Genomic DNA, 9299 nt, shown 5'->3' on the forward strand with positions numbered 1-9299 from the left:
CCATCATCGACAAAAAGATCAACCAAATACAGACGATAGTACATACTCTTAAATTGTTCGATGAAATACAAGCTGATGGCTCTTACTATACCCCTAAGAAAGTGCTCCGAGCATATCAATATAGATGCTATACATACATGTAGCAGCTCGTAAAAGATTTAACCTACGTTAGTCCCACGACATATGGGCCAAGAGCACTCAGATTTCTGGCAACATTCGATACAAAGTAATACAGCGCTTGATTCTTACCATATGATTACAAAAAATCGGGTATGGGGATCATTGAGGGTCGATAGTCTCCTATAAAGAATCCCCTTTTGAGGAAACCTAAATTGGTTTTGAAGCATCTTGATCCCAAAGTAGTATAAAGAAGACCTCTTTTTTCTTCGTTATATGTCTATCTTCAATGAGCCGCTTACAATATTGTGTAGAAACATATGTCTGCTTGAAAAGTGTTTCTTTTTGCAATTATTTTGCATAACTTGAACTTTTTGTATATATAGTTCTTTTAAACTGATTTTTGGATGCATAATAATTGGCCCTTTTTGTTCACAAATAACTTTTTGCACAATTTTAACTTGTTTAATATTGTGTTACCAAATTTCCTCTCAAAAGAATTTGAGGATCATTTTCGTAGTTCTGGATCGGAATCTGAGAATAGTCATCCATATACTAGTACTAGTTCCTCAATGACACCAGCGGCTGCTTTATATTTACAATTGGATACCCAAACTTCTCAGCATTTTGATTAAAACGATTATTATTGGTCGCAAAAAGATCCCTAACCTTCAGTGGCGGTTGATAGTAATGACCAAATTTATCTAAAGTTTAAACCGTAAAATTCTGATTGGACCTGGAGGTTCTGGCTCGGGCTAACAAAAGTAAAAATTTTACTTGATTTAATTCTACATCAATCTGAAAATGGACGCCCTCTTCCCCAGATTACTCCCTTCCTCACCGAGTGAGTCATGCCTACCTCTAAAGGGAAATGGCTTAATGGTATAATTAATAACACAGCCCCTCAAAAATAAATTTGCAACCCGAGCTAAACTACCATACTTATACGTTTTTGAGGCCGCTTAATTAAAATCCAGGTTCATTTTGACTTGATCAGGTCAGGATCAATGTCAATTGAAGGCCAAAATAAAGATAACTATTGAACCCCAGGGTCAGCTTGACCCCATCACGTTCAGAACAAGGTCAAGTGAATGTCAAGTAAAGGTAAAAATAAAGAAAACCATTGTATCGGAGAAAACCTCTACTCAGACATTTTTGGTGTGGCCAAATCCGAATTCGGGTCATTTTGACCCAATAGATTAGGATCAAGTTCAAGCGAATTTCAACGTGAGAAAAAAACCATTAAATCTTTGTGAACCTCTACTCTGAAACGTTTTTGGGGCCATGAAATCCGAGTCCTGGGTCATTGTGACCCCATAAGATCGGGATGAAGATAATACCAAGGTTAAAACTGAGAAAACCATGAATTCGAATTTCTGGGGTCGTAAAAACGTTGAATTGGACAAATTAAGAATTTTATTTTATTTTCAGACATCGGACCACGTGGTTGATGGAAGGCCCCTTAATTTTCTCAGAAAGAGCTTGAATATTGATGTATGAAAACAATTGATGTTTAACATTAAAAACATTATGCATAACATTCAAATTAATATAAAAGATAAATATTTATATTCTGTTGTTCTATTCAAATCTAAAACGAAATTTTTCAAATTTATAAGAAGTGATATGAAAAGAAGTTTAACAAAAAACAAATCAGAATATTCTTAAAATGTTAAATCGTTGCTAATTGTAAGAAACTACGTTTCTATTGAAATATGTAACACTTACATATTACATATATTTTGCCTACAAATTTAAAAATATTATGCACTATGGGTAATTCTAGAACGGATCGTCTCTTGCAACCTGAGGTGATTTCAAAAAGATATAGTGTTCAGACATACGTAATGTTCCTGTATGTTCCTAAAGTCGAATTTCACTATTTATAAACATTAATGTTTGATTCTGTTTGTTAATATGATTTTTGAAGTATAGTATGCACTGAAAAATTGCGGGTGCGTTACATGACAAAATTATGTTATTCTATATGCGAATTAAGGATAAAATAATTTGAATCCGACTAAGATTATGTTATCGCTTACGAAACTAAGTTTATTTTGATAAAAATATATTTTTAATTAAGTACTGATTTTGGTAAGAAAAATATTTACAAAGCTATGATTCGAATTGTCAAAATTTTGAACTTTATATTATTATTATTATATTAATTATATATTCAAAACTGATTTGAAAATCAGGTAAAAAAGAACCTTTTCTTCTATAATTTTCCTTAAATATAATTACATTCATACTGGAAATGCTTCTTTCTCAAACCAAAGCATAAAACTTTTTTTAAATTACGAAATTTCAGAAAGTTTATTTTTTGGAATTCTTTAAACACAATAAAAAGTCAATTAATACAAGAATAATACACGATCTCCAGAACACAACGTTCTAATATAAAAATAATAATTCCCAATGTTATAAATTTGTCAAATATATTCAAATAACAAAAACGGCGTTTGATTGAAATAAAATTTTAGGAATTAAATATTTTATTGTGTGTTGATAATTCTAAATTTAATTTTTAAGAACACTTTCTAATTCTAAAAATTATTTACATAGTTTTACATGTAAAGCAATCGAATTTTAAGAGCTAACTCATTCATACTGTTATTATGTTTCGTAACGGCTAGAAAAAGGTTATCCTTACATGATTTTCAAAGTGATATTAAATAAAAACTGGGCGAGGTCCAATTGAAAAGTTTGATCGGGTGTGTACAGTTGCAACATCTAAACCCTAAAGATATCCTGTAAGTTGTATGTTTTTTTCTTTCTACATATTAGAAGATATTCAAAGAAGAAAAGGAAAGATTCAACCTAAACGTCGATTTTCACTAGTAAATTTTTTATCAAAAGGTATGTCATTCTTTCAATTTTTGATTAAAATTACTACTATTATGGGACATACCTTTTATGAGGACTTGAATTCCATTATTTTTAGATAATAATGGTGGAGATATATAAAGGTAAAAACCTCAAAAATTGACATTTCCCAGCAGTATTTTGTAATTACTTTTCGTAATGAAATTAGTACTTGAATTAAAATATGTTGTTACCACAACTAACTTACATTTGTAAATCATAATATAAAATCAGACAGATTCAAATTATTTGTCACGGTGACAAATCATAACTTCATATTATTTTATTTCTTTAAGTTTTCTAATTATATGATTATTTGCATCGATGGTCCTATTAAAAAAAAAAAGAATAAAAAAAGTTTGTAGAATTCAAAAACAAATGAGAATGATTTTTATAATAAATAAATGATTTTGAAAAAAAATTTACTTAAAAAAAGAAATAATAAATCTTATATATTACACTTTATGAGTGACAAGAATCTCCAAACTCTGAATTAGATTAAGATATATGAATTCCAAAGTAATAATAAATTGTATGCCATTATACTGCTATCATGATTTTATAATTTTTGAATTTCAGCTCTTAATAAGGATAGTGGAGGAGGCGAAAAGTAAAAGCGACCTGACCATTAAGCTCCCCAGGTGTCGTGTGGCACTCCCGGAACCCATCATCCAAATCTGAAGGCATTCTTCTTACAGGCAGACTGCAATAACTATCACGCCCTGCGACCCATTCATACTTATCTGGATCCATTACAACAGGTTTCCGGTCCTCTACCAAATGCAAATTCTTATTGACCCTCCTTCTTTCTTTGATTCCATTCTATAGTACCAATAAAAACAGATTTTTTTCAATTGAGAGATATACTTGTACTTGTATTATATGGAATAAATCGAATTCATGAAGTAGAAAAATAACCTTTGTGGTAAGAAAAACAAATAAATCAATGTTTCTCTCACGGAAAAAATCACGTTGGGATCTCCGTAATGTCCCGCTAAAATACTACTATCGGCGAGAAAATTGTAGGCCTCTGGGTTTGAAGATTCACAATTCAGCCAAAAAAATGCTAGTGTAACACGTTAAGTCATTTAAAGCTCAAAGTGTTCTACGTAAACAAGCTTGCAGACGTTAATGTCAACCAAATTTGTTGCTTTGCAGACTGAAAAAATTTGCAAAAATGCATGCATATATAAAGAAAACATTTATGAACAAATTTCAGTTCACAAATTTGAAAAATAATGAAAAATAATCCTGCTTTCTGGCACTTGCTTGCCAACCCAACAAAACGTCTAAAAACATCACAATTTTCACGAAATAAATTCATAAATAAGTTCATAAATTCTATCTTTATATTTATGAATCTTTTCAAATTTACCCATTGACTCTTGTATAAAAAATAATGCTCCAAAGTTGACTCTTCTTAAATGTGCCCGAAATTCCTTAATTTTTTTTTCATTCTGCGAAGCACCAAATTTTGTTTCTATTAACGTCTTTAAGCTTGTTTACGTAGAAACCTTTGAGATTTCGAATGATTATTAACTTATTACACTAAAATTTTTTTTGCTACGTTGGTAAGCTTCACTTTTCTTCCGATTTTTACATCCTCATTCATAATGAGAAGGTATTAGTAGTTTGATGTGAAAACTCACTTTCGCGGATTTCATCAAATGTCGACGTTTTGAGGCCCCCGAAGTCAGAAAAAAAGGTTTTTACGTCGGTGTCTGTCTCTCGTTGTCGTTATCGTCGTCTGTATACCCGATAAATTCGAAAGACTAATCGGATTTGATTGTGCTCTAGCATACAGTTTGAGGAATCAAAAAGAAAGATCGAGTTCGTAAACCAGCCATTTTTGATAAAAAAATTCAAAAAGTTAGAGCATTTTCAAAATTTCTGATACCACTTTTTTCAATATTTGAAAATTCTATCGAGAGCTGCTTATTTTAGACACAAATACGAACCATTTATCCCAATGACTTTTTTGATAAAAAGAAAATGACCAGTTTTATAGCATTATGCAAATCGAAAAATAAAACGAAAATGAATAGTTGAAGCCAAACAAAGCGTGCTATGGGAAAAAGTAAAAAAAAAAAACGTGACTTTTTGAAGGATTTCAAGATGCTTCGACGTTTATTTTTAAATCGAGCCCTAAGCGCGAGAAAAAGACGTCATCGAGCGCGAAGCGCAGGATAAAACAGACGCGCGAACGAAGCGCGCTCAAACTTTCGAGCAAAGCGAGCCGCACGCGCAACGTGCGTTAGAATCAAAGTAAAAAAACTATTGGGACTTTTTCATTTGTTTTGCACATAACTTCATGAAGAACAAATCAAGAATAAGTGACTTCCGAAATTGCAAGGATGCTGTTATTCCCGTTATTGTATCCAACCATCCAGTTTTGTTTTTGAAACATCCAACTATAATCTCGATTCATGAATGTTTGACTTAGATATATGACGTCATTATTTCCAGGTGTCATCCGAAATCGAAACTTCAATTACAATTTTTTGGTTAGGAAGAAATATGGAGAAATAAAATTTTCAATGCAAGTTGTAACAAATTACAAAAGTTTAACAATTATTTTGCTGTTAATCCTACTTATTTTCATTTGAAACAGGCCCTTATTATTTTTTTTTCAATCTTGTTCTCAGGTGAAAGCGGATTTTCATCATACCCACGGACTAAGTCAAGTCACTGATGAGATGAGGATATTATAAGTTAATTTAATACGATTAATTTGATACGATGATGTAGTCGGTGCTAAATTAGGAACATGATGTAGTTTGTTATTCGTCTCTTTCTTATGCATTTCCTTATACACAATTTCACAATTTTCCTGCAACAAATTTTATCATTACTTTATTCTGTGAATGTTGCATATTGTTTTCTCACTCTTTCCTTTGAACACCATAATTTTAGTTTTATTTACGTTAATGTTGAGGCCCATGCTCTTAATGCTTCTATTTAGTTTGTCTTACTGTTTCGAGACCTACACCTTCTTCATCAAGAGAATCATTCTTAGACACTTGTCTCTTAATTTAATAAATACCAATGAGGACATGGCACATCCTAGCCTAACATCTTACATAATATCGAACTAGTCACTCAGTTTCCTATTTACCTTCATACTCGCTTTGCTATCTGTCAAAAATTTGAGGTCGCTCATCTTTTTCAAACTCCGCTAGATTGTGGTGCTAGTGGACGGGTTGTCAAGATATTGAGGCCCGAATTTTTGATGATTCACCCTAGCTGATAACTATCAACTGTACATAACGCCTGATACATTTATCCAATTTCACGTTCTTATGAGGATTTTCGAATGGTGTTTTAACGGGGTTTAAAATAAAGATATTCATTATACATTAGACAAATTATTTCACCTTAATTCTTCATTTTAAAAAACATTTCAGAGTTTTTCTAAAAATTCGGAATTTTTTATTTATTTTTTTCAGGTTAGTTAGAAAGTTTTTTTTCTCTTAAAAAAGATCCCTTAAATAATATGGTACGGGAAGTATTGGTTGAGTTGTAGAAGGGCATAGCGGTTGCCCCGCGATAACTAGCCTCAGTGCTAACAGGCGTGCTGTAGTGTTTAAGTGGTTCTAATACTTAATCAAAATGATTTTTCTGTAATATTTTTGGCAGTGGATGCTCTTTTGGTACTAGTAAAAAATTTATCTGTCGGTACCGGCAATACAGTTCTCTGCCGGTACATTATGAAATAACGTTATTGTACATTATTACACTCTCATTACATTATTTATTACATTTTTATTACTTTATCACAATTTTATTGTTATTTTACATAAGATTATTTCTTCCAGCAGTCACAGGACTGCCTTCAACATTATTTCTGAGAACACTAGGAAAGGTGTGCCTTCCCACCCCCACGAGACGTTGGAAAAGGGCTTGACCAACATTATTTCCGTAACCAGATAGAGTTGTCCCTTCCCAACCATACAATACATTGCAAAGGGGAAGGGGTTTGACTAACCTTATCTCTGTGACCGGTCAAAGGGGTGCCTTCCCAACCACACGAGACTTTGGATGGGACAGGGGTTTGACCAACATTATTTTTGTGACCGGCGAAAGGCGTGCCTTGCCGCCCCCAACTAGATGTTGGAAAGGGGACGGGTTTGACCAAAATTATTTCTGTGGTCAGTCAAAGGGGTGCCTTACCGCTCCCCCTACTGAAAAGTCCTATATAGGTTCCTATATAGGAACCTGCATCGGATTCTGTATAGAATCCTACATAGGAACGTATGAGTTTACCTATAGGTGCCACCTATAGGAAATGACATAGGATCCTATAAAGGACCATATATAGGTTCCTGCATATGACCCTATATAGGATCCTGTATATGTTTCTGCATGGGACCATTTCCAGATGCGCAGTACTATTTTATAGCACTTACAACTGCGCAGAAGTTTTTTTGGTCCTCCAGGAGCATCTAGAGACATACGTACCATTAGGTACCATGAGGTATCATTAGTTAGGTACCATCAGTTAGGCACTATTAGGTACCTTATTAGGGAGTGTCCTATACAGGCACCTATATAGGATCCTATGTCCTTTCCTATAGGTGGCACCTATAGGTGAAACATATAGCAGCCTATCTAGAATACTATATAGGAATTTTCAGTAGGGCCATGAAACATTGGAAAACAAAAGGGTTTGACGAAAATTATTTCTGTGAAAATTATTTCCTTACCGTCCCACGAGACTTTGTAAAGGGGGCAGGGTTTGAACATTATTTTTGTGAACCATCAAAGAGGTGCTTTAAAGCCCCCACGATACCTTGGAAAGGGGAAGGGGTTTGAGCAAACATTATTTCTATGACGGGTCAAAGGGGTTCCTTCTCGCCCCCACGATACTTTGAAAAGGAGAAGGGGTATGACCAACATTATTTCTGTGACCAGGTACAGGTGTTCCTTCCCGACCACAAGAGACGTTGAAAAGGGGAAGGGATTTCACCAATATTTTTAATCTGACCTGACACAGGGATTCTTTTCCTCCCCCACGAGAGTTTGCAAAGGGGTACGGGGTGGACCACTTATAACAAAATACCTCATGAATCACATAATCTTACTCGGAGTTGTCTGACAGTCCCTTCGGTATTCTAAAAATATGTTTTTTTACTGGTACCGACAGAGAAATTTATTGCTGGTACCGGCAGAAGACTTTTTTGCCGGTACTGGCAGTCTACCCACTCCGAATAATTTTTAACTCTAAAGAAAACCAGACCGCCACTAATGAAACCCTTAAAATTCAGTTCGATTCTGTAAAGACTGCCGGGCACAACAAAATACCATTCTTTTGTTCTCCCTCCGGAATCGGTTGTAATTTTGCTTAAGTATTCGTCACCTCCACAGCATGACATTTTCCCGAAGAGGAAGATCTCGAAGAGGAAAGAGCAAATTGAACGTTAAATTCAATAAAAGATCGTTTTTAAGTACCACTGTGAGAGGCAACGGGACTCACGCTAAAAAGCACCCCAAAATGTGAAATGCAAGGGGTTCTTGGGTATCAATCTCCTTGATTCTAACAGTTTGGTGTGCTTTTTGGTGTGAGCCTCCTTGCCTTTTACATGTTGGAGTATCCCTTGTCTTTCACAGAGATACTTTAACAATAATTTTTTTTCTTAATTTAGCGTTCACTTTGTTCTTCTTTTCGTAATTTTTCTCTTCGGAAAAATGTCACATTATGGATATGACGAATATTTTTGAAAAATTAGAATCGATTCAGGAGAGGGTACAAAGAATGGCATTTTTGTATGCCCGGCACATCTTTGCAGAATCGAACAGAGTTTTAAGGCTTTCACAGTGTCGGTATGATTTTCTTTGTCGATGAGAAATATTATAGAAAAATGAAGGTACCCGCCATTTCCGTATTTGGCGAAAAAGACAAAAATGTTTTTCTTTAATGAAAAATCAATGTGGAAGAAACTTCTATCCACCTCGTCCAACACTTTTTCGAGGTCAGCAAATTCACAGAAGAATTTTTCTGTCTTTTTGGTACTTCGTTGCCTAACTTACAGTTGCCAGTTTTCGAGAAAGAAAGAAAAAAGAGTGGGAAAAGGTTCCAGAAATACTGGAATTTAAATGTATGATTTTAACTAATGAATGGAGTTCAAATGTATGATTTCGACTAATTTAAGATAGAAAACTGTTCATGTTTAAAAAAAGAATAGATATTTAAAGAAACATTTTTTTATGAGAAAGATTAATTCATAGCAATTCATTATAATTTCGCGATAAAAGAAGGAAAACAAAGGAAATTTAAACCTACAAACTAAAAATAACGCCGAAATTTTCAACCGGGCCGG

The sequence above is a fragment of the Belonocnema kinseyi genome, chromosome 3 (assembly GCF_010883055.1).
Source record: "Belonocnema kinseyi isolate 2016_QV_RU_SX_M_011 chromosome 3, B_treatae_v1, whole genome shotgun sequence".
Lineage (NCBI taxonomy): Eukaryota > Metazoa > Arthropoda > Insecta > Hymenoptera > Cynipidae > Belonocnema > Belonocnema kinseyi.